At 38.2% G+C, this 27248-nt stretch overlaps 1 protein-coding gene across 1 annotated transcript in view; it reads left to right on the forward strand.

Annotated features, from left to right (window-relative positions):
- The first annotated feature begins 144 nt into the window (after positions 1 to 144).
- The window catches only part of TAOK3 (TAO kinase 3), a 182652-nt gene continuing 155548 nt past the window's right edge, over positions 145 to 27248 (forward strand). Inside the window, exon 1 of the mRNA XM_081802106.1 lies at positions 145 to 422. The gene's annotated coding sequence lies outside the window, so the exon portion shown is untranslated. The remainder of the gene's footprint in view (positions 423 to 27248) is intronic.

Consider the following 27248-nt stretch of genomic DNA (forward strand, 5'->3'; position numbering starts at 1 on the left):
ATATCCGGCCCCATGCCTGTGCCCCGCGGTCAGGGGAGGTCAGTAGAGAGCCTATCGGAGCCGGGCTGGGGGCGTGGTCGGGGGCAGGGGGCGGGCGAACTGAGACCGCGGGGCGGAGCGCGCTCGGCGCAGTCGGGTGCGATTGGCCACCCCTGGCAGGAGCCGCACCTCGGACAGCAGCAGCCGCGGCCGCGGGAGGGTCCGTGTGGCGCCCGGCGGTGACGGCGGCGGAGTCCTGCGTGAGAGTGGGACCCGACACCGAGACCGCGGACGGAGGCTCCGCGTGGCCGGACCAGACACTCAGCGACCCGACCCCAGGATCCTCCGGGGGACAAGCGGCAGAAGAGCGACTCGGGAACAAGTGTGGGAGAGGAAGCGGCGGCGGCGACGCCGGGCCCGGGGGTGGTGACAGCAGGTCTGAGGTGAGAGCGCCGGGGCGCGGGACGGTGACAGAGTGAGCCGAGGCAAGAGGACCCTGGGCGGAGTGAGGTCGGGGAGGACTCGAGTGACGGGAGTCCGGGAGCGGGTTTGTCCCGACTGGGGAAAGAAGACCCCGAGAGGGGCCGGGATAGCGGGTCTGAGCGGGAACCTGGAGAGGGCTTGGGACAGCGGGTCTAGGGAGAGTCCCCCAGCGAGCTTGGGACAGCGGTTCTAGGGGGAGTCCCCGAGAGGGCTTGGGACAGCGAGTGTGAAGGGAGAAGACCCCGAGAGGGCTTGGGACAGCGGGTCTACGGAGAGTCCCCGAGAGGGCTTGGGACAGAGGGTACGAAGGGAGGGGACCTCGAGAGGGGCCGGGACAGCGGGTCTGAAGAGAGGAGATCCCGAGAGGGCTTGGGGCAGCGAGTGTGAAGGGAGGGGACCCAGAGAGGGGCTGGGACAGCGGGTCTGAAGAGAGGGGACCCCGAGAGGGCTTGGGACAGCAGGTCTGATTGGGGAACCTCCCAAGAGGAGCCGGGACAGAGGATTTAGGGGGAGTCCCCGAGAGGGTTTGGGACAGCAGGTCTGAAGGAAGGGGACCCCGAGAGGACTTGGGACAGCAGGCCTGCTGGGAGGACCCCCCCGAGAGGGGTCGGGACAACAGGTGTGAGGGGGACCCGGAGACGGGTTTCGGAGCGCGCGAGTGGACGTGGAAGGGGGGAGCGAGCCTGGGTCGGGGTCGCTGCGCCGGGCGAGTCCGGACTGCCGGCAACGCACAGCGAGGGGAGGCGTGCTGCTCCCAGGGTCTGCAGTCAGCCGCTCTCCCCAAAGGTGGTGTGTGCGATAGGGGACAGCCCGAGCCCCCGTGACCCTGTGGGTGACTCCGTGGAGCAGGGATTATGTAATGAAACCTCTCCTATGTAGAACGCAAGGGCCGGAGGGTCTGGCAGAAGCGCAGAGATCTTGGCGAGAGCGAGAGACCGGCTGCCCGACCTCTCTCCTCACTGGCCCCCTGGCTTCTGATGTGTTTCTCCGAGTTTGGCATGGATGCCTTGAAAGTGAGGGGCTTCCTGATATTAATACCTTAACGAGAACGTGAGAAGTTGGAGAGGGCTTCTCCAAGCCACCACAGGCCCGTTGAAAGGGAAAGGGATCCTTTTGGAGACCCATGTTTTGGATTAATTGGGATGGTGATGGTGACAGACCCTGTATTTTTCATTTCAGCTCAGGGAGCTGAGAAAGGTTTCAAGATTTGGCAGCACTTTGGTATTCATGCTTACAATGCAGATTCAAAGGAGCTATACACTAGGTTTGTTTAACTTTGATGTGTTGGAGATAGTTGGGAGGTCAAACTAAATGTTGGAAGGAGGTATTGGAGTGGCTAAACTGACAGCACTTTCCAATTAGATTTCTCATCCTAAAAGCTACCAGGACTGAGCTTTAGGCGTGATTCCAGGACAAGCTAAGGAGAGAGATAAACCTATTTAAACCAGACACTGTGTCCTCGTAGGAGGCAAGTGTGTGTCTATTAAAATGCTGAAACAAATAGTGGAAAGTTGGAGGGGGTGGGAATTGGGGGGTAGCCTCCTACTCTGATGGATGTGAAAATTAAATTAATGACCAGGCTAGTCGTTCACAGTACTTAGGATATGTTAATACTGCCCTGCCTACCTTTCAAATGTTCTCTTGAATGCACATGCTTTGTTAACAGTTGGACCCAGCAGTTTCTGCATTTGAATTTTTTAACCTTTTTCTCTGTGTGTTGCTCCTCCTCACCCCTTCTCTTCGCAACTAGTTTCTTTTTTAGAGGAACAGACTTAGAAAATGATGGTTTGGGAAAAATAAGGGGGAATGTCATTATCATTTCACAGTTACTTAGGTATCTTCTTTGTTTCTGGTTTAGAATATGTCTTATTAGAAGCTTTTGCCCTTGTATAGTAATGGGCAGCTTCAACGAAGGGGAAGAAAGAAATGCTGCTTTATTTTCCGAAGACATAATGGAGAAAGCTTACATAGAACTGCCTATTTAAATCAAAGACAGACATTATTAAAGTCATTTTCATCAGGGTGATAGTAAGTAGAGGACATGTGTCATTTGGGGATTTTATTTGATATTACCTGATACAGAGCAGTTCTTATATGACTTCAGAGAGTGTGGAGCTGCATCTGGTTATGAAAACACCACCAACTAGAAGTCCTCCCCTAAGAAAGGGAGATAAGAAGAGCAACAACAGCAAATACAAATTTAAAATATGACACTATAATTTATTTAAGATGTATTAAGTATGATTTTTTATGCTAAATTTATTTTTCCAGAACTCTAGGTCAAATTCAAGTAAAAACTAAAGTCAGTTAATTCAAGAGGTTATTTACAAAGGGTATATATTCATTATGTAGTGCACATAACTTTTGAAATGGTCTGTGGAAGGTTTGGGAATCTCAGTACCAGTAATTCTACAAAGTAATAGAAATGTTTGAGCAGATAAGCTCTTTGATCATACTTGTTAGCTCATTTCTGACTGGTTCAAATGGTAGTTTCTTAAGACAAAACATAAATTTTAATTCCTTATAAGAAAAGAAAGTGTTCTAATACTCCCCAGAGTGGTGACGAAAGCAGTCATTTCAACCACATTACGTTATGGTATTGATCCAGAGATGATGAAGGGAGATTCATTGTAATAGAATTTTCAGTGATAGGAGGGGCCTATAGTGACTTTTTATTCCTTGGGGTGATGAGTGGGCGGGTAAGAGGGTAGGAATTGTGTGGGAATTTATTTTCATTTGTTTCACAAAATAAAAGTACACCATGAGAAACTATAAATATGTGAAGACATTTTGCCTGTGCTCATTTAAACTGTTTCTTTTCAATTAAAAAAATATACTGAAAAGAAATTAAGAAGGCGCTTTCCACTTCTATATGAATGGTTATAGCAACAACAGAATGCAAGTCCTTTTGGTTTGGAGTTCTTAAACTATACTTACTCTTGGTTTAGTGGGTACAAATACTACCCTGTAAGTACAATAACCCATTTTGCCCGTTCTTTACCACTTGAGTCATATACAGTCAAACCATTGTCATCTCAGAGTATACCTTGATATCTAATTTGGTTTAATGTTTAAGCCACTCTGAATAAAAGTTCTCATTGCTTGCCAGTGTGCATATTTGTTGGTTTCAGTAGTATAGAAGAATGAATGAAACCTATTGGTACTTTTATTTTAGAGCCTCCATTAAAAGGCTCTTTCTTTCATAATCTTTTCCTCCAGCCTTTGTTTCTTCCCTCCCCCCAAAAGAAAATAGACTGACAGACAGACAGACAGAAAGTTTCCACCCAAAAGTGTTTTGTGACTGTCCTAGGGGAAGACTGCTTTTCAGTCTTCAATGAGATTCAGTGAGCTCATCTTCAATGATTCTTTCAACCAGTGAAGACAGTTTTGAATTAGTTCTGAGTTGTGAGATATTGTACAATTGCAGTTCAGCATAGGGAGTTTAGATTGTGATTATTTAGCTTTATCATCCATTTAATTGGTTGCTTTGTTATTTATGAAGATTGGTTAAAAGTTTGTTACTGTTTCTAAAACGCAAACTGAGTAAAAAAAAGAACAACAAAAGGAAAAACATAAGTGGCATCTATCAGTCTGGCTGTCCTTATAGACTAGATATATTGAGTTTATGGGCCAAAATGTTATCTAACTCATTTCTAAACTACACGCATCAAATTAAAAACAACAACTTTTTAGAATTTTTAGGATAACCAGCAGGAATTAAATTGATCATTCTAGCTATATGTTATTAATTTTACCTAAATATTTTATTAATCAACCTAATGTGTTTTTTCTCTGTCTAACTTGAGATTTGTTAGAGACATTGAATCTAAATTATTTCCATTTTACAACAGAATGACTTAGGGGTCAGTTTCTTGATTTGTTAACACAGATCAGCCTCCTAACCATTGTCAGCTATCCCACGCATACACGATTTTCATCCCCAAAGTGAGTGAGAAAGATTTTGCCTTGGAAAAGACACTTTATACCCAGGAAAACCTACTCCCATTAAACAAAGAGGTGTAGCCCATGTGGCTGTAGGTACCAACACTGAGAATTTACGTGCTGGTGTCTAGTCTTTGGGGCCCTTCCACCTAACTCGGCCTCAGTGAAATGATGGATAGCAAATTCAACCCCACAATGTACATTTTGTTACACTTAATATTTTAGTTAATTATCAAAGTGCAAATTGGAAGACTTCAGTTTTACTTCCATCCACTATTTCTGATGGACAAATGGGATAACCCTTTATCTCCAGGACAAACTAGGACTCTGAGCACTATATATTTATTTTTATATGTTTCAGCTCTGTCTAATGACAGAGGCTTATGTCCACAACAATCAAGGCTTATGACAATTCAAATAGATATTATTTACCCATTACAATAGATGGCACTAATCAAGGCAGAATGCTCTCTTACATAAATAACCTAATTAGTCTTGGCAGTAGACACACAGAATCATAGATTGTGGCCAATTTTCCATTCTGTTGTGAACATTAGCCTTTACTTTTTGAAGAGTGTGTGCATGAACACACAAGTATTTCCAGAAACCACATATAGTTTTTAAATGATCTAGGTCAAGAATTAGTAGCAGAGATACAAAATTACAATATTATGCTTCATGTACCTTTATGTTTCTATTGTCTCTTGTGTAAAATTCCTCTTCTGTCATTGTATACCAGTTCCTTGTTTGCATGTGTTTGTTGGTATTTTACTATTCTGTGAGCACTTCAAGGCAGAGCTGGGTAGTATTCATCTTTGCATTCCCCATGGTAAGTTCAGTACCAGGCACAAAGTATGAAGATGCTCCATAAATGTGAATTGAATGAGCGAATGAATTAATGATTAGCAAGTAAGTAGATGCTACTTACGTTCATACTTTGTTTCTTATACACCAAAAGAGACAGGGATTCAGTTAGAGCGAATGTTAGCATTATTCATCTGTCATATAAGAAACAGCATGATACATTGGAAGGAAAAAGGACCTTACACTCAGAGAGACCTATGCATCTACTTTGGCTTTGTCATTATGCCAACTAGCTTACCCTGGGTAAATTACTGAAGTCTTAAAGCTCTCAATTCTCTCATCCATCAAATAAGAATACATACCTCACAGGATTCTTACAAGGAATAAATGAAGCAGTTTATGTAAAGCACCGAGCACAGTGACAAGCACATGGAAGTGTTTAATAAATCGTAGCTGCTTATTATTTTAAATCATTTGAAACAATTTTTATTGTTTTTACTGTATTCCCAGTATCTAATCAGTTTCTAAATCCCATGGCTCCTGACTCCAAAAAGAATAATTAATAGATTCACATATAGGGAAATTGAGACAGTGAGGGTAAGTGACTTCCCAAGGTCAGACAATGGTAAATTTGACCCCTGTGACCTAGATCTGGCTTTTCAACTCACTACACTTTCCACTTCATTCCTCTCAATGGTCCAAGAAGGAGCTAACAAGGGCCTTAATAAAGTGCTAGGGAAGGACTACTGTGATGATCTTCCAGTCTCCTTTTTCATACTTCCTATATACATTGTTTCTGTCTTACTCTCCCTAAAGTACAGCTCTGATTTTGTCACTCACATGTTCAAAACATTAATAATTCCCCATGGCCTACAGAATTCAGTACAGATTTATCAAACTGTTTTTAGGTTCCTAGTGCTCCATAATCTGTGTGTGTGTGTGCGCGCGTGCATATATCATCCTGTGCCCCAACCAGACCAGCCTACTTACTGGCTGAGTACTTACTGATTTGCCATCTTCAGGTCTCTGTTCCTGCCATTTCTTTTCCCTAGAATGCCTACTCTTTTTTTTTTTTTTTTTTAGATTTTATTTATTTACTTGAGAGAGAGAGCAGAGGGAGAGGGAGAAGCAGGCTCCCCACTGAGCAGGAAGCCCGACAGGGGGCACAATCCCAGGAACCTGGGATCATGACCTGAACTGAAGGCAGACGCTTAACCTACTGAGACACCCAGGCTCCCTTCCCTAGAATGCCTTCTGTTTCTCCTTTTTCTGACATCCCTCTCATGCCATCTTCCATGAGGCCTTTTCTGATCATCCTCCTTGCTTCTCTTTCTCTTGAATTCCTTAAGTACTTTTTTTTTTTTTAAAGATTTTATTTATTTGAGAGAGAGCACATGAGAGGGGGGAGGGTCAGAGGGAGAAGCAGACTCCCTGCTGAGCGGGGAGCCCGATGCGGGACTCGATCCCGGGACTCCAGGATCATGACCTGAGCCGAAGGCAGTCGCTTAACCAACTGAGCCACCCAGGCGCCCGAATTCCTTAAGTACTTTGTATGTTTTCTTATTACATTAATATTCTCTCTGATTTTACATTATACAGTTTGCACTTATCTTTCCTAAATATCCATCTTCTTGATTTTAAAAGGACAGTGTCATACACATCTAACCAAGTACCTTGCACCTAGTATCTGCTCAATAAAAATTTGTTGAATTGTATTAAATTTAAATACTTAATTTAGGTTCAAAAATAATATTTAAATATAATTATTGCTGCCAGGGAAGATAAGAGAGATAATTCTTAAGTGAAAAATTCACTTCTGACCCTGGCAGTTGGTAAATTCAATGCCAACGCTAGCAAGTATTTGGAAACTTATATGTTCATATTTGGCCTGATAATATTCCCTAAAGTAAGTTTTGACTCTGAGTGTTTGGGATTTGTTATTTTTGTTTTCTTAGGTAATGTTTTTATCTGTAAGGAATGGGTTCTAACTTCAGGTCTTTGGAAGTTTCCAAACTTTCTCTCAGTATTAGCAAAAAATAAAATATGATTCCCTTTCATTTGCAACAGAAGGTGGTTGTTCACTTGAGTCAGAGGTAGAGTCTGGGAGAGATCTAATACTCTGCTCTTCCAGAGCAAATTCCTTACTTCGTGATGCAAACAATTTGCAACTGTGAACAGGTAAACTTATTGTTATTCCTCCCATATAGTATTTTTCTCCACAGTGCTTAGTACCTTCTGACATACCAAATATTTTATCTTATATTTCTATACTAGAATGTAGACTATGAAAGCAGAGATTTTGTTTTATTCATTGCTGTATCCCAACCCATAAAACAGTGCCTACCATGTAGTAGGTGCTCAATAAACACTTATTGAATGACTAAGTAGATCAGTTTGTGTTTGGGGATTCCTCCAGTTTGTTGGCTTTTAAAAAGAAGGTTTTGTTATTTTAAGCATAGGAAGTAAAATCCTAAGGAAGTGTTTAGCTTGGAAGACTAGAGTTTATCTGTGTATTTTACTCTTTCTGGGTTTTACATTTGTCTTTGAGCTGCCTTGAACTTACTATATTTTTTGTTTTATTGATTATAAACAAAAGCTGTTCCTGCCACCAAACCATATATCCGAGATGATTGTGTCTCAATCTGGCTAAAACCTAAGAAAACTGTGTTCATTGTAGCAAAACTTAATAGAAGCTTGCTGGCATAGCTCTTAGGCATTAAAGGCTAATAAGATCAAAATTTTAATAAAATTCAATACAGGGACATTATCCCATTAAAAGCATTTCACTTGTTTTTCTTAGATGGTAATATTAACCCTGAAAATTGGTCAGATCAAGCTTCTGATATTAATTTGGGGTTATCAGTTTTCTGCATGTACAAGTAATTGGGTTTGAAATGTGTTTTAAGCCTGAATTAAAAAGAACTTAGTCACTGGTGACTCATGGTAAGAAGTTTTTCCTTTTCCCTGCTGGAACATATGCGATTGCCGCCATCCTGGCTTTTTTGAAACATTGAAAACATAAAGAATCCTGCTTTTATGTACTATGTTCTGGAAAAGCTCTTTTAGGTTTAAAGTGGTGGCCTTAATTACAATGTTTTTTCGTAATGAGCACTACCTTTGACTTTCCAAATTTCCATACTATTTTTTTTAGTCACTGCCTTTATGGAAGTTTTCTCATCATTATGTGAAATTGTCAAAAGTCTACTAGATCTTGTGTGAATGACCACAAGGACTTTGTCTTGTTCATTACTGTATTCCTGGTGCCTGGAACAGTGCTTTGTACAGAGGGAGCAATTTACATATTCGTTGAGTGAAGTCACATACATTCTAAATAACAGTGCATCTTAACAAAAATAATGCAAGTCTGTTGAAATAAATTTTCTCCAGCCCAGTTGAATTAGGTAATTGTCAATTCACAATCAGGCTAGTTTGGGAGGCTCTTGAATTAGCCCAAGGTAGTTCTACCCTAATAGTTCTTAGCATTGGTTGTGCCAACCTGCAATCTCCTTTAGTGGTTCACTTACAAAAGGAAGAGTAAATCGGCAACACCCAAAGGCACTTGCACCTGTGGGAACCAATGGGCGTCCTAACAGGAAATACTTTCAGCTTGCAATACCCATAGTAATGTGCAGCGCCCAGGTCACGCTGTTTTATCTGCAGTTCCGTATTAGGATTGTACAACGTTTCTTCAAGATATATATATATATATGTTTAAAAGAGAATGAACTTTAAATTTGAGAATTAAAATGTGAACGGTTATTTCCATTTTCTTCATTATCAAGGAATTGGTGAGTTGTCCTCCTTTAAGTTCTTTCTTTACCTTCTAATGTTGTGTGCCCTGAAACCTTACTCCAGCACACAGGGAGAGGGGGAATGGAGGGTACATAAGTGTCAAATAATTACAACTTTAACTGATATTATCAATAGTAATAAGCAGTTGTGATCTTTACATTACACATGAACGTTAGCTATTGATAGAGTTTCATAGATTTGTTTAGCTCGACCAAATTTTCCTCTTTTGTAGGGACTGGGGGAAAAAATTCAGTAAAAGTTTTTAGAAAATTCTTTCCAAAATGTCAAACTGTAGACCTGTATACATTAATGTAATGCTGTTAACGTTAACTCTCTGACCAGGAAGTACTCTCTTGAAGCCTCATTTATAAAACTGTGTCTATAATAACTTCCTTTCTCGGTATGAAGGTGCTGATAGCGTGGTGTTGTTCCTACAACTTAAGCTGAGCTCTGTTTTCTCTTTCCTAATTAACAAGAAGCAGTTTTTTTAAAGAAAGTCATCTCTGGGGCAATCTTACTTATTGCTGAAGCTAAATAAAGAATTTTTAAAGTCTTTAGTATGTTGGATTGGAGATGTAGGACATGAGTTTGAGAAGATCTACTGTGAGTAAGCTTGGTATTTTGTTTTACACTTAGCATTTTATTATAAATATGGTTTGTGTCTAAACATTGCTAATAAACTTTGTTGAGTTTCATGTGAATATTTATGGCCTTAGCTCAAAGTACAGCTGAGAGTAATCAACCTCAAAAATCACTGGATTCCTCTGCTTTATTTATTTTAGTTTGTAGTTTGAGACTACACAAATAAATATTAGTGGGAACTTTTTTCAGAAATTGTTTGATTTTTTTTTTCCTTTTTTTCTGGATAAGTAAGGTAAATACTGAGCTGCAAATAAAACATGAAAACCTTGTCAGAAGAATCCTTTAAACAAAAATTTTAGATATACTGAAGGCTATTTTTATTAAATGGATGCAGTTTGTGCTTATGATTGATATTCCTGTAAAAGAGTATTTCAGAATGAAGCTACTCAAAATGGCACGCTATTCATCCTAGAGATCTTAAAAAATATCAAGGCCATGTCCTATTTTTCTTCTTTTCTAGCATGGGAAAATAGGATAGAAATCAGCAATTTCTGAAATGTAATGCCAAATTTAGAGACAGAAAAGTCAGAAGATTTGATCATGTTTATCTTGTTTTGTAATTTTTTTGTTTTGTTTTAGTGCATAAGGTTAGTTACTTATTAAAGTATAAAAATATCTTAGCCATGAGGTAATTTATGACACTACTCTAGTCCATAAAATGAAATTAGATGAAGTAGGAAAGTAAATAATTTGTTTAAAGGCTCATGATTTGTATGTTGAAAAATTAATGCAAAGTATTTTATTAGCCAAGAAAGCTGCCTTAATAGTTTCTTTACCAATTTCACTAGGCTCTTAGAACAAGGTTGAAATGAAATGTGTATAATCCTGACTTCCAAACTCCTAATACTGCACATGTTAGAGGTGTAAATTAAAGTCTTGCCATTGTACATAGGATGCATTTTCATTCAAGAAGCATTGCAGTGGGTATTAGTGATTTGGGGACTCTATGCTTCTGATATATAAAAAAAAATTAAAGCTTTCAAGTAATCTTTGAAATGTGATGTCATAGTGTGCTTTTTAAGATTTATGAATATTAAACACTTAAAAGTACAAATTATGTTAATTTCAGTTTTCATAGATAGGGAGGCCTTTTATGATTGTTCTATCAGCACTCCACAAGTATCCCAATCATAGCTGGGATGGTGGTGGGGCAGAGGAAGTAGGTGGTGGGCCCTCACAGTAGTGACAGATTATTGCAGATTATATGGCTGCCTGCCAAAAGGCCACTAATTGGAAAAGTGGAAGTTACTGCATCCTATTAATTTGTACATATTTATTTGTAACCATTTATAACTGTTTGCTGGTTTCACACACAGATGACAAGTTTTAAACTTCTGATCCACTTGTCATGTGCTTAATGTTCTGTTCTTTAGTTTACCTTGGTCATATTCCTTGCATACTCTGCAAAGATCACACTGACCATTTTGTGGAAGACCGTGTGTTAGCAGAAAAAAGGGGAGGGGTGCACAGAACTTTAAACTGTAACTGCTTTACTTTCTAGCTAAAAGTGTTACAGAGTTAATATGTAAAGTGTCCCATCATATTTAGGCAATTTCCATAAAATACTAACAAAAATAATCATGTCTTGTGGAGGAGATTGTAGTTCTCAATTGTATCGGTTCAGTTTGAAATTCCTGCTGTTTCAACATACAAGGAAGCTTTGTAGAGGAAATATGACATCTCTGCCCAGATGCGTAAAGAGGGAATTACAGTGGAGAGTTATTTTTAGAGGTGTCTTCTTACGAATATATTTTATGTACTGAGAAGTATCTCTCAAAGTTTAGTTTCTGTTTCAGGGTCACTGGCAGAAGTTAAATAGGTTGCTCAGGTCACTGGATATTCTATTAAGAAATACTTTTAAAAGCATTTTGAGGGCGCCTGGGTGGCTCAGTTGGTTAAGCGACTGCCTTCGGCTCAGGTCATGATCCTGGAGTCCCGGGATCGAGTCCCACGTCGGGCTCCCTGCTCAGCAGGGAGTCTGCCTCTCTCTCTGACCCTCCCCCCTCTCATGCTCTCTATCTCATTCTCTCTCTCAAATAAATAAATAAAATCTTAAAAAAAAAAAAAAGCATTTTGATGTCACCAACAACCAGCCTAGTTAGTCTTGACCTGGCTGATCTCAGTGATAACATTTGTCAAAAATGTAACCAAATTGAGAAGATATTGAGATGCTATCAGTACCAACAAATAGTAATATAAGTGTCCTACTAAAAGAGGGGACAATTAACTTCCATTTCATAGCAGTGTCCCACTCTCCTTCAGGAATAGAGTGCACTGTTCTCAGTATAAGGAAAGGTGAGTCAGGGAATCTGTCCATTTGTATCACTGACAGTTCTTAGATGTTCTTCCCTAACTCTTGTACACAGTGAGTAACATGTCCAGGTTCCTTATACCTGTTACTTTTGGCTCGGTCACATATGTTTGGGGTTGGCAGTGTAATCTAATAATTAACAAGAGCATATCAGATGAATACGTCTGCCACTTACAGCTCACCAGCTTTGTGCCCTTATACAAATCCCTGAACTCTTGAAGCCTTGGTTTCTTCAGCTGTATAATGGACACAATCATAGTACCTACTTTATGGATTATTGTGAGGATCAAGTGAGATTATGTATGAAAGGCACAAGTTTGGCTGCACATTGTAAAGAAAGAGCTCAGTGAGTGATAGTAGATATGGTTATTTTTGCTGTTTTTGGACATTTCAGTTCTTATTCACAGTTCTACCAGAAAATGATCATGGGAAGAAATATAAAGCAATACATGCAATCATGTATAGATAATAGAATCAGTCTTACTAGAGTAGGAGTATTTAAAAGTACCATGGGAGCACGTGAATGAAATCTATAGGTTTTATTTATGCCACTCCTCTTACCACGTCATATGCTTCCTATCCTAAGGGGCAAGGGGAAGCAGGGGAAGAGTTGACTGTAGATAAGTGATTATTAATATAAAAAGTTAGTTAATGTGTCATATTGAGCTTTAGTAACATTTTGTTGCTGTTTTTCACATCAGAAAATTTCCTCCCAATTTGATATAGCACAGCCTAGGAAAGCAACATGGCCAAGTGTTAATTTCTTAAGTCACTTTCTCAACAGTTTGTTTTCTTCTGACTGGCTCACTATCTGATAAAATTAAGACTATGTCTCAAGATTTTAGATCAGCCCTAAAAAAGTTGGGTTTTTTTAGGGATGTTGTTCTGGTTTGGTTTGGCTTTATTGGGGTAGAACCACCCAATAAAGAACATACATTTGAGTATAAAGAAGAGTGTTTTCTGTTTTCACCATCTTAGTGTCGGGGTTTGATATCCTGTAATGGGTCAGTTAACTTTGTTTATATGTTGAAAAACAACTAATTTTTACATAAGCAGATTTTCATGGGGCCCTGTTAACAAAGCAGATGTGAAATCTGGGGGCACCTGCAGTAAATTCACCAAAGAAAGCAATGAAACTACTTATAGGGTATTTGAAAAACATTTAAGCTTTGTGAATATATTTTTACTGTTGGAAATTTCCAGGTCTTAATCTGTAGTATAAGCCCTTTACCTGGTAGCAGCCTTTGCATTCGTCTGTGTCTCATTCTCGTTTCTGATACCCCCTAGTTTTACAGTCTCAAATGCCCAGCAGTTTGCCGCTAGAATACACTGTATCTCTGTGCATCTGTCTTACTCAGACCCTTATGGCCTCATTCCTGGATTACCACAGTTGCCTTCCTTCATTTCTGTCTGTTTCTTTCCAGCTCTTCCTGGATTAACCTTCTTTAAATGCTACTCCTCCCCTTTTCAGAAAGCTTCACTGGTTCCATGTTTCCACCACATTAAATCTAACCTCTTCTACCTGACTTTCAAGGTCCTTTCTAATCTGTCCCACACTACTCATCCAGCTTCATTTCCTATGTTCTTTGGCCTTTTCTTTCTGCTCTACTGAGGTCAGTCTGTCTCTACCACACGCCATACTTGTTTAAGTCTGCGCCTCCTGTACTCTATCTCCTTCATTCAAAAAGCCCTCCTCCCTCGGGCGGGGGGTGGGAGGGGGTGCCTGAGTAGCTCAGTCGGTTAAGTGTCCAGCTCTTGATTTCGGCTTAGATCATGATCTCAGGGTCCTGAGATTGTGCCCAGCGTTGGGCTCTGCACTGGGTTTGGAGCCTGCTTAAGAGTCTCTCTCTGCCACTATCCCCCACCCCACAAAAAAAGCCCTCCTCCCTTCTCTCTGCCTATTCAAATTTTACCTTTTCTTCAAGATCCTGTGTAAAGTTTACTTCCTGTTTGAAGTAAAATCAATTTTGCTGCAAAATCCCAGATTTTTAAATGAACAAACCAGTGAACAAAAATGTGCATAGTATCTTAAATCATCCAGTTTTATCTACATTAATGATGTAAACATTTTGAGTACAAGGACCATATCTTACACTTCAATCTTCCACAGTTCATGGCAGAATGCTGAGGCATCTGACCTTGATTTGAAGGAAAAGAAAAGAAAGTAAATCTATTTCATCCTGCCTATCTAAAGTCAAGTTAACAATCCTAGTAATACTGAAGAGACCTGAATGTTTCTCCAATTTACGTCAGGTCTGTCACCTCATTTACAGAAAAATGGGAGGTAAATGAAGACAATTTTGTAACTGATTATAGATTGACATGTTTGCTTCTCTTTATGAAAAACTATGTACATGTGTGTGTATCTATATGGATATTCATATATATATGTGTGAGTTTGTTTCCTTTATTAAGGAATGAGATAGCCAACTGCTCTCAGAGAAGTTTAGTTTTGATATTACAACTTTCTATCCTGTCACTATAAATTAAATGTGATCAATAAATTTTATGTAATCGAGAAGTATTCTTATCCAATTCTTTAAGTAATGTAAGTGTCTACTGTGTATAATGTTAGGCTCTGTGAAGGATATTGAAGTTAATCACATATCCCTTCCCTCAAAAAACCGTTAAGGTATTCTATTAGGGAAAACAAAATATATACTCAAAAGGTTAAACATAAGAATACTTGTTACTTCAAGTGGATGCCTATTGTTTTAATTTTCAATCAGTTTCCTGTCTTTTGAAATGATACATGCCTTCTTGTATTGATGCCAAAGAGCGTATAGGACAAACAATTGAAAAAAAAAATTAAGAAAACTCCCCATCGTAATTTTTCCAGTTTTACTGAGGTATAATTGACCTATAACATTCTATTAGTCCAAGGTGTACAGCATAATGATTTATGTATATATTGTGAAATGATCACCACAATAAATTTAGTTGTCACCTCAATACTTTTTCCATTGTGATGAGAATTTTTAAGATTTACTCAGCATCTTTCAAATATACAATTCAATGTTGTTAACTATTATCACCATGCTGTACATTACATCCCCAGAACTTATAACTGTGAGTTTTTACCTTTTGACCACCTTCACTCATTTCCCCCCACTCTCTACCCCCTGCCTCGGGCAACCACCAGTCTGTCCTCTGTATCTATGAGTTCAGTTTTTTTTTAGATTTCACATATAAGTGAAATCATACTGTATTTTTTTCTCTGACTTATTTCAGTTAGCATATTGCCCTAAAGGTTCATCCATGTTGTCACAAATAGCTGAATTTCATTCTTTTCTATGGCTGAATAATAATCCATTGTATACAGATACTACATTTTCTTTATCCATTCATTCATTGATGAACACTTAGATTATTTCTGTGTCTTGGCTATTATAAATAATGCTGCAATGAACATGGGAGTGCAGATACCTTTTCAAGGTAGTGATTTCATTTCCTTTAGATATATATCCAGAAGTGGAATTGCTGGATCATATGGTAGCTCTATCGTTAATCTTTTGAAGAACCTCCATGTTTTCCGTGGGAGCTGCACCAAATTACATTCCCACCCTTTTTTTTCTTTTTAATGTATGCATTCCTTTGTACTGATGCTACAGAGCATAAAGGACACCCAAATGAAAACTTCTAAAATACAAAATGTTTTACATTCATGAAAGTGGATATTTGGAAATGTCTGGTTAATGCTTTAGATTTTTCTGTTAAGGCTTGGTTTTAGATACTACCTTTCATTGCAAAGATTAAGGTTAAATAACTCTGTAAAGTGTTGTACTTTTAGTGCCCACAGAATAACTGCTCTAAGTCCAAGATGCCATTCATATATAACAGGAAAAGCTGGTTAGATAACATGCCAATGATAAAAAGTTGAAATTATGGACTATTCAATACAGTTTAGGATTTTTAAAAAATCATTTTCCAAAATAACAGTAAGGTTTTTCCTTTTTAAGGGCTTTAGAAGTTATGTAATGATTTCACATTATTTCATGAGTCTCACAACTTTGTGAGGCATTATTGTTCTCACTTTATAGATGAGACTATTGAGGATTGAGGCTGAGAGGAGTTAAGTGATGTACTTAAGATCACACAGCTAGTAAGTAAGTGGCAGAATTTACTTAAACCCAGATTTGCTGATTTATATTACTAGGGAAAACAAAATATATACTCAAAAGGTTATAAAGAGGTTAGACCTCTTTTCCTTTAGACACTACAAATCCAAATTGAGTTATTCAGGGAATAAAACTCATACTTTTTCCTGTTTCCAGTTAAGATAAAATTCACATAACATAAAATTTGTCATTTTAAAGTGTACAGTTCAAGTTTTTAGTGTATCCACAATGTAATGCAACCATCATCACTGTCTAATTCCAGAACATTTCCATCACTCCAAAAAGAAACCCTGTACCTGTTAGCATCCCATCTCAATTACCCCATCCCTTGGCAACCGCTAACTTTCTGTCTCTATGGATTTGCCCACTCTGGATACTTAATATAAATGGAATCATAAAATATGTGAATTGTTGTCAGACTTCTCCACTTAGCATAATGTTTTCAAGGGTCATCCGTGCTATGGCATGTGTCAGTGCTTCATTTTTATGGATGACCAATACTCCATTAAGTTGATAGATCACAGTGTATTCATTCATCAGTTGATGGACATTTGAGTTGTTTCCACTTTTTGTCTATTATGAATAATGCTACTGTGAACATTCATATGCAAGTTTTTGTGTGAGTATATGTTTTCAATTCTCTTGGATATATACCTAGGGGTAGAATTTCTTATAATTATTTCTGTAAAATAATTCACATGGAAGTGCTTCGAAATTATTTCTTTTGAGTCCTTCCTTCACAACTGTCTCAGACATATATACACACAAAATTGCTTATTTAGCTAATTAGTTTCCCACATCTGTTCTTCAGAAGTAGGGCAGAGGCAAACTTTAGCTCAGATGCTGAATAAGAAGTCTCTAATTCTAAGTGAATGTAATCTGAATTCAACACTGCCTGGTACATTCAAGATACTGTGGAGTATGGTATCTCTTCTATTGCTAGTCATATTCAATTAATGGAATCAAGAAATGTCCATGTTCTTTCAAAGTAAGGCAGAATGGCATCAATGCCCCAAGAAGTGAAGTACTTTCTATGCATGAGGAAGGAAGAGATTACTTCTGCACTAGGGAGTTGGGGTAACTTGGAGATAGAACTGGAGCAGAGTCTTGAACACTGGATAGCTTTCCAGCAGGTGTGCTGGGGCATAATCTGTGTATTTTTTAGCCTAGTTCAGACATTGTGAACAAAATATAGGAGACCTAGGGACAGTGGCAAACCAAAGGCCCTTGAATCCTATACAAAGAGGTTTGAACTTTGAACAGTAGGTAGTGGGGAGCCATTTAAGGTGCTTGAATAGAAGAGACTGATGCAATCAGAGCCTCTGAAAGATGACTCCATCAGTAGTTGGTACAACAACTGAAAGAGATTGGGGATGAGGACTTGGACTGGTAATGAGGTTCTGGAACTAGGACAGCCTCAATGCAAAGAAGAAAAGCAGCTTGTGAGCAATTTATTGAGGACATTGGCAGCATGAGTGAGATAGCTGAAAGCATAAGAGTGAATCAGATCAATAAGAGAAAGTGCAGAGAGAAGAGAAGGGGCCCAGTACAGACCCTTGTGTTAAGAGGTGAGCAAAAGAGGACAAGCCAGGAGAGGTGGGTTTGAAAGGAACTTCTAAGAGGAAGGTATCACACAAGCCAAGAAACAAGATATTCCATAAAGGTTATAGAAGGATATGACCTGAGAAGGATCCTGTTGGATTTGAGGATTAGGTTAGAGCTAGTGAGTCCCTAGGAAAGTTCCCTCTCGTCCTCTCAGTAAATGATACCTTGAGCATATTGTAGGCCAAAAGGAGACTGCAGAGAGCAATGGAAGATCTAAGAAAAGTGAGAGGAGTAGATTAATGAAATGAGAAGGTAGTAGGATACAAAACTAAAAGATAGTTTCTTTGTTGGTGTTGGGGAAGAGGTGTTTAACCTGTAAAAGGAAGACTAAAGGATGAATTCAATTGAGTGTGTGGGGAAATTTTAAGATGGAATGGAGAAAAACCGAGGAAGCTTACACTGAATAGCCTCAAAGTAGAATTTATAGTATTATTGCTTATTAGTAGCACTATAGATAGAATAGTTAGAATTAGAGGGGCACCAGCCTGGATGGCTCAGTCGGTTAAGCATTGTCTACCTTTGGCTCGGGTCATGATCCAGGGTCCTAGGAAGGAGCCTCTCGGCTAGGACTCCCTGTTCAGCGGGGAGTCTGCTACTCCCTCTGCCTCTGCCCCTCCCCCCCAACTTGTGCTCTCTCTTGCTCTCTCTCTCAAATAAAATCTTTAAAAAAAAAATAGAAAATATCTTGAGTTACCTCAGGCATATGTAGAAGGATTAAATTCTATCTTTCCATCCTGTATAAATCTTCATTCTTTTAGTTGTGTACTGAACATCTTTGCTGATGCTTTTAAATGCATTTTCCTTCCCAAAGCATAGCAGCATGACACAATATATAGCTACCAGTTATGCTTGTTGAGTCCATTTTTCTGCTAATTATTCAAGGTGTGTATTTTGAGTGCTAATAATATCGACAACTCAAGTACAGTATTTTGTTTAAAAGTTCATAATCCTGTTTGAATTTTTTTAAAAAGATTTTATTTATTTATTTGAAAGAGAGAGACACAGCGACAGAGGGAACACAAGCAGGGGGAGTGGGAGAGCCGAGCAGGGAGCCCGATGCGGGTCTCGATCCCAGGACCCTGGGATCACGACCTGAGCCGAAGGCAGACGCCCAACGACTGAGCCACCCAGGCGCCCCCTGTTTGAATTTTTTATATAAACATTTTTCTCTCTCAAATATTCCCCAAACTAATATTATTGTGCTTTCTATAGAATAGAAATTTTTTAGTGATCCATTTTAGTGTAGCAGGCACTGTGGAGACATTGTAATCTGCATGATATTTATTTGGTTAAAAGTAATAATGATTGAAAAAAACCCAGTAATCATGATGAATAGATGTCCCTGTTTTAATATGTTACAAAATAAGGTCCTTATGAGTCCTGAAGTTTGTTCCCAACAAGAACACTTGTTGGTAAATGTGTAGAAATGGAAGCAAATATCTCCCTTGTTCCCTTTGATGTTTTCTCCTATTCTCCACAAAATGGTGGGAAGTCCTTGACCCAAGGTAGCTCTTAGGTAATTTTTAACAACTATATAAATAACATATGCTTTTCATTTTAACAAATAGAAGATATAGATGAGTAATTAGAAAATAAACTTTATCCTCTATACTGAAATATATTTTGACATATAACCTCCCAGACTTATTTAAAAACATAAAGCATTGATTAGGGGGGCACCTGGCTGGTTCAGTTGGTAGAGCATGCAACTCTTGATCTTGGGGTTGTGAATTTGAGCCCCACGTTGGGTGTAGAGGTTACTCCAAAATAAAATGTTAAAAACAAATCATGATTAGGAAGGTTACATTGCATTATTATATTGTTTTATAAGCTGTTTTTTTAACTTCAACAGCAGTTTATCATTATACCACATAAACAAATACTCCTATTTCTATGCCTAAATATACTGTTTCCACATCATTTTAAACCAGCATTGTTTTATGGATATTCAAGGTGGATTTTTTTTTTGTTAGTTTTTATTCTTACAAATTGTCCTGAATACCTCCTTAGTTATTCATCTCCAGTATAACTCTAGTTTTCTTTATAGTCCATAGAAGATTCTACAGCAGATGGACCATAAGAACCTGGTTTCCAAGATCAGTTTTATTTTCTTTTCAAAAAGGGTGGGGGTATAGCATTATTATACTGTGTGTCCCAGCAAAGGCTTCCATTGCTTAAGAAATGTCCTCGGGCACCTGGGTGGCTCAGTTGGTTGAGCGACTGCCTTCGGCTCAGGTCATGATCCTGGAGTCCCGGGATCGAGTCCCACATTGGGCTCCCTGCTCAGAAGAGAGTCTGCTTCTCCCCCTGACCCTCCCCCCTCTCATGCTCTCTCTCTCTCTATCTCACTCTCTCTCTCAAATAAATAAATAAAAAATCTTTAAAAAAAAAAAAAAAAAGAAATGTCCTCTTTCCCCACCCACTAGAAGCACAAGCTAATAGTGTCTGACAGTTCTGTCGACCAACAAGGTTTGAAAGGATGCATACTTATCTCCCTAAACACATGGCTTTTTCCTTGGCCTTCATCTGCTCCAGAGGAACTCCAGCTCCCCTTCTTCCCTTAGACTATCACCAGCCTTCCTTCCTCTTATATTCCTGCCTATTCAGGAATTTTCTGTTCAGTTTTTGCATTCAAACCTCTTGGTTATAAGCCAAGATCATCATTAAGAGGGGGGAGACTTTGGATTTGTCCAAAGTAACCAATTATTACAGACATTTAATTAATGAATATTTTGTGCCCATTATTGTAATGGCTATATTTCAGCCTCCTTAATTTATTCTCTTTTGTATTTAAAAAAAAAAATTGTATCCTGATCTGACCCTAAAAAATAGATATTTTCATTCTCATCATACTAAAACTTTTACTACAAATTTATATCACTACAGTAAATATGAATGCAAGTGTAGAAGGTTTTCAGTTGGTTCAGTAGTAGTTTTTAACATTTTATTTAATGGCTAGATGATTGAGTACACAAAGCTTATGAAATTTGCTAAGTGATCCTTAACTGGCTAGCATCTTAGAAAAACAAATTAAAGTTGTAATTGTCCTTGACAAGGTAAACTGATATGTGGGTATTAATGAGAAGTTAACTGGAAGACTTGAAGTTAACCAAGCGATTCAATGAATGACTAACACACACACACACACACACAAAATGTGGAACTGTAACAGGGGCCTCTAGACTTTCAAAAAGCATGGCAGAAAGAGAAATAGCCTTGCTAGATAGAGTATTGTTAACTATGGGAGAATAAACTACTATTGTCATTTAAAAAGTTATAATACTGTTAATAGTATTAATAGAGCATGATTTCTGTTGCAGTTAAGGAGACTTTAGCTGAATTCCACTAGTTTCTAATAGTATTGACAGAGGAGAGATGCATGCAAGTGATAAAAAACAGGAGTGAGATCAAAAAGTTCTAATTGCCACATATCTTTCATGTTACTGAACATATCACTCTACGATAGTTGCTGATACCACATTTCTTAGATGGATGTTCCATCATTGTCAACAGATGAATAGGTATTGTTGATGTGAACACTGCTTCTTCCTTGTGAGCCAGGTAAGATGGATGGTTGTGTTAGAATGTGGTGTTCCGTCTGCTGTATATATCAACAGAGATTTACCCCTGCACTTTTATATAGTAACTGAACAAATTAACTCTATAATTGCCTTACCTGAATCTAATGGATTATATTTACTATGACACCTGTTTCACTTTGTTTTAAAAGAATCAAGAGCTTGAGTTTTTGTATTCTGGCAAGTCAGAAAAAAAAATTAGAGATGTATACAAGATAAAGGGCAATTAGTACATTAGGGACTCTGGGGGAAAATGAGTGAAGTCAATATAAAAAAGAAAAATAAACAGGATCAGAAGTCAGTCCGTTGTCTCTGTTCTAAATTTGTAAGTGTATACAGGGCTTCTTATGTTGTAGAACTTGGAAAAAATAAGTTCTGGGGAATTTTTAAAGAATCTGAGTTTATTTTTATTTATTTATTTTTAAGATTATTTATTTATTTATTTGACAGAGAGAGAGACACAGCGAGAGAGGGAACACAAGCAGGGGGAGTGGGAGAGGGAGAAGCAGGCTTCCTGCAGAACAGGGAGCCTGATGCGGGGCTCAATGGGGGGCTCGATGGGGGGCTCGATGCGGGGCTTGGTGCGAGGCTTGATCCCAGGACCCTGGGATCATGACCTGAGCCGAAGGCAGATGCTTAACAACTGAGCCACCCAGGTGCCCCCAAGAATCTGAATTTAAAAGAAAACACTAAAACCCCAAAATTACCATCTCTGAATTGCTGTCTTTAAGTACTTCCTTTAAATTAAATGTATTGATGGTTTAATTTGATATCATTCTGACACTTTATTCTACAGTTTGCTAATGCACCTAATGTACCTAATGCAGCTCCCTGAACATACCAAACACTCAGTAAGTATTTAAAATGATTTTACTGAGTATTCTAAGTCCTAGGTTTAATGTAAAGTGTCACATATATGGAGTGGATGGAGACTCCTGAATTTCCATGACAATTTTTGCTTTTGATTAATGAATTTATTTCACAGTGAAGTGCTATCTAGATTCTACCAATATCTGTGGAAGGGACCAGTGTGTGTGTGTGTGTGTGTGTGTGTATTTAAAACCTGAGAAATATGAATAGAACCTGATATCCACATTTTTTGAAGACCTAATAATTTCTGAGGTTTACAATGTCTCACAACACAGTATCATCCAATATTTTATATTGTATTACCTATTTTATTTACTGATAGCACACAAGTTTATAACTCTTTGTTATATTACCTGAGTGAAGAGTCTGACATTTACTATGTTGATTTCTGCAAACTTCTAGGGATGATAAGTTTCTAACCTTTATTATTTCAAATCTTGAACTAAATGTGCTTCCTTCTTACTTGTCTAACAAGATCTTTTTCAACACATTGGAGAAAATATTCTTTACCAAGCTTTAAGAAGGATAAAATTCAAAGTTATTTTGTACTAATAAAAACTTTTACTAATCATATTTACATGGTAGTGTCTGTTAACACATTAGAACATAGTCTGTAACTATCAGCAGATTGATTCCTTAAGCTAGCTTTTCATTGGAAGCACCAATATTATAATAACATCAAAGCTAATTATTCGCTGAGATGAGGAAGCCACATGGTCCCTCCCAACTCTGAAATTCTGTGATTTCAAGCTAATTTCAAATGAAGGAGGAAGTCTTTGGCTAAAGTAAGATAGTGAAAATGTTAAAACAAGCAAGTGAGGGATTACAAAAGAGTTTTGTTAGCAGTCTTTAGTGGAAGTGACTTCCTTGATAAAAATCTTATTAAAACCATTATAATAGGCAATTTTGTAGTTAAAACTGTGAGCAAAGAAGGAAATGTTTTGAAAACAGGCAAAAATGAAATCACCCCTTCCCCTTACTTTTTTTTCTAAGTTTGCTTAGTTTAACCATGTGCCCATACATTTGTAGCAAACATATTAACAGAGTGACAATCTGGTTACTCCTTTTATATTAGATTTAATTATTTAAATTAGTTAAAACTTCTGAGCTAATTAAAATTATTTAAGATGGGGGCGCCTGGGTGGCTCAGTCGTTAAGCGTCTGCCTTCGGCTCAGGTCATGATCCCAGGGTCCTGGGATCGAGCCCCGCATCGGGCTCCCTGCTCGGCGGGAAGCCTGCTTCTCCTTCTCCCACCTCCCCTGCTTATGTTCCCTCTCTCGCTGTGTCTCTCTCTGTCAAATAAATAAATAAAATCTTTTAAAAAAAAAATTATTTAAGATGTATTATTGCTATTAAAATAAAATTTGGACAGACCAACTAACCAAAATATTTGTACCTAATTTTGACTCATATAAAGATAGTAGAATAAAAAAAAATATGAAGCAATTTGGGAAATTTAAGATTTTGACCTTGTATTGGATGACATTAAAATTGTGAAATTTTAGGTATACTGATGGTATAGTTATTCTGTTTTTAAAATAGGGATTTTTTTTTTTTTAGATGTACAGTCAAATGTTTATGGATGAAATGGCATATCTAGGATTTGCTTCAAAATAATGGAAATGGGTTTGGGGAAGTGAATGGACCATGAGTTGATAATTTAAAGCTGGGCATGACGTAGTTCAACTTTTCTTTATGTTTGACATTTTCCATGATAAAAGATTTTAAAAAATAACATTTAATACCCATCTATGAAGTTTTATATACATCTTTTCTTTTTATATATGAAATGCCATTTATTCCTTACAAAATGGAAAAAAAAGCATTACCTACAATAAATCCCACACCTTACCATTGTCTTCTCATAGTCCATATTCCTGATCCTCTCGTTGCTGTTAGCAAAGAGCTGTTAAAATTGTCACATGGTGGAAAAAGAGCAGGGGGGAGAAAGTCACTTCATTGTGCCCAGAGGAATTATATTTAACTTCTTTGCTCTTCTCCCCTCTCCAACCTGGTGGAGAGTTGTCTCCTTTTTTGGGAGTGGGGATGGAGGCAGCCAAGTTATCATTAGATAATAATCATTACATTCCATTCAGTTGTATCTGATTTTATCACAAATATATGTATTTACCAAAATGTATGGAAAGTACTTAGAGTTATCTCCATAATTCAGATTTATAATTTATTCTCCACAAAGATCAATGTTTTAGTTACTGAAGCTCTAACTTGTTGCTAAAATAGACACTTTGTGTTTTAAGAGGAATAAGTGCTATTTCCCAATAGCATGAATAGTGTGTGGAAATGATCATTTTTGATGGTCAAAACGTGAATAAACTGACCACAACATGCAAGATTTTGTGAAATACGAAGAATAGCTTATTATTTCAAAATTTTAGAAATTGGGGAAAAGGGGATTTTATTGGAAGAATCTGCAGAAAAGAACAACCAAAATTCTCAATAAATGTCTCCATTTCACAGCACTATGATATTCATTACACAGATTTAAAGATAACAATGTTATAGACCATTCAGGCCAATAATTATGAAGACTTCACAAATGTACATTTGGAAATTGAGTTTTTTTGTAAATTGAATATTATGAAGAACTGAGAATTTTCATTCACTTCAAGCCCTTGTCTTGGTTTCTCAGCCTCTCTCTCTCTCCTCCCTGCTGTGCACCCTCCTCACTGCCACCAGAGTTAACTTTGTAAAAGACAAATCTGACCATTGTTCACTGGCTTCAAAAACTCCAGTGTCACACACGTTGTTCATGCAAAATCCAAACTGCCTTCGTGTAGCATCCACAGTCAGACTGCTAGCTTCATCCTTTTTTGGCCTCTCCCAGGAGAGAACTGTAAGCTCAAACACAACAAAGTCTTCGCTGGTGCCAAGGAATCCTGTGCTTTTCTGGTATGATTGTGTTTTTGAATGCTCTGTTCCCCCTCCTTAGAATGGTTTTTCCTTCCCCCATCTCATCTGGTTAAGACCGAGTTGAAAGATGCCTTCCTCAGTTCCCCCAGACAACACTTATTATTCTGTCCTTTGTTTTCATAAGCACTTTTCATCATGTCACTATTTTTTGTACTATATTCTAACCACTTAGTGGTGTTTATCACCCTATTGATTGTTTCATTCAATCATTCTTTCAAGTATTGAGAAGTTACTATGTTCCAGGCACTGTTGTGGCACTGGAGATAGAGTGGTAATTAAAATAGTCACAGTCTCTAGTGGAAGACACATATATTAAAAAAAAAAAAAAAAGCACAAACACATTATACATTTACAGCTGTGATATCAGTGAAGACAGGGTTTCTATTCCATACCCCTTTGTAGATTGCCCACCCTGTCTTCCCACCTCTGCCCACCAGCACAAAAGCTAACACCTCACACGAAGAATCAGCTCAGTAAATGCTTAAAGTGAGTGCTGCATGTATAACTACACGGATTTATTAAACTTAAAGATTTTATAGATCGACACAGTTGTAAGAAATAGAGATACTTCACATACCCTTTACCTAGTCTCCTGCAAAGAGAATGTCTTAAACACTGTAGTACAGTAGCACAACTGGGATATTGATGCTGTCCAGATTTCCCTGTATACTGGTACTTGTCTGTCTGAGTATGTGTATGTGTGTGTATTTAGATCCATGCAGTTTTTCACATGTGTAGGTTTGTGTACACACCACAACAGTCAAGATAGAAAACAGTTCTATCACCCCAAGGCTGCATCACCACACTTATTCCCAGCTGCTGTCCTTAAACCCTGGCAACCACTAACCTGTTCTGCATCATTTCAAGAAAGTTATACAAATGAAATCCTATAGTATGTAACCTTTGTAGATTGGCCTTTTTTCCACTTAGTGTAATTCTCCAGGCATTCTTGAAGTTGTTGGTGTATCACTGGTTCATCCCCTTTTATTGCTAAATAGTATTCCGTGATATGGATGTATTACAGTTTATCATTTATCTGTTGAAGACATCTGGGTTGTTTCCAGTTTTTGGCTATTACAAATAATGCTGCTGTGAACATTTGTGTATAAATTCCACACAAATTTCCATTTCTCTGGGATAAATGCCCAGGAATGCAATTGCTGGGTCATATGGTAATGTTTATTTTCATAAGAAAGCACCACACTGTTTTCCAGAGGATTATACCCTTAAATATGTAAGAATGCAACATGAGCTCTAGTCTCTCCATATTCTCACCAGCATTTGGTTATATCACTATTTTTTATTTTAGCCATTCTGATAGGTGTGTAGTAATACCTTATTGTGGGTTTATTTGCATTTCCCTAATAGCTGATAAAGTTGAACATCTTTTCTTTCTTTTTTTTAAAAAAAGATTTTATTTATTTGAGATAGAGAGACAGAGCACAAGTAGAGGGAGGGGCAGGCAGAGGGAGAAGCAGGTTCCTCCCTGAGCAAGGAGCCTGATGAGGGACTCGATCCCAGGACCCTGGGATCATGACCTGAGCTGAAGGCAGACGCTTAACCGACTGAGCCACCCAGGCGACCCAGTTGAACATCTTTTCATGTGCTTGTTTGCCATTTGTAGATCCTCTTCAGTGAGATTTCTATTTTTCTTTTGCCCATTTTCTAATTGCATTTTTGGTTTTTTTTAACTTAATTTTTGAGAGTTCTCGATATATTCTACATTCTGCTCTTGTTGGATACGTGGTTTGCAAATATTTTTCCTCACTCTGTAGCTTGTCTTTTCATCCTTTTAATGGGATCTTTTGCAGAAGAAAGGTTTTAAATTTTGGTTAGGTACAATTTATCAATTGTTCCATTTATGGGTCATGCTTTTGGTGTCAAATCTAAGAACTCTGCCTATTGCAGGCGCCTGGGTGGCTCAGTTGGTTAAGCGACTGCCTTCGGCTCAGGTCATGATCCTGGAGTCCCGGGATCGAGTGCCACATCGGGCTCCCTGCTCAGCGGGGAGTCTGCTTCTCCCTCTGACCCTCTTCCCTCTCATGCTCTCTCTCATTCTCTCTCTCAAATAAATAAATAAAATCTTTAAAAAAATAAAATAAAATAAATAAAAAAGAACTCTGCCTATTGCTAGATCCCACAAAGATTTTCACCTATGCTCCTTATCTAAACATTTTATAGTTTTATGTCTA

This window comes from Leptonychotes weddellii, chromosome 13 (genome assembly GCF_054177405.1).
Source record: "Leptonychotes weddellii isolate Sample4059 chromosome 13, ASM5417740v2, whole genome shotgun sequence".
NCBI classification, from domain to species: domain Eukaryota; kingdom Metazoa; phylum Chordata; class Mammalia; order Carnivora; family Phocidae; genus Leptonychotes; species Leptonychotes weddellii.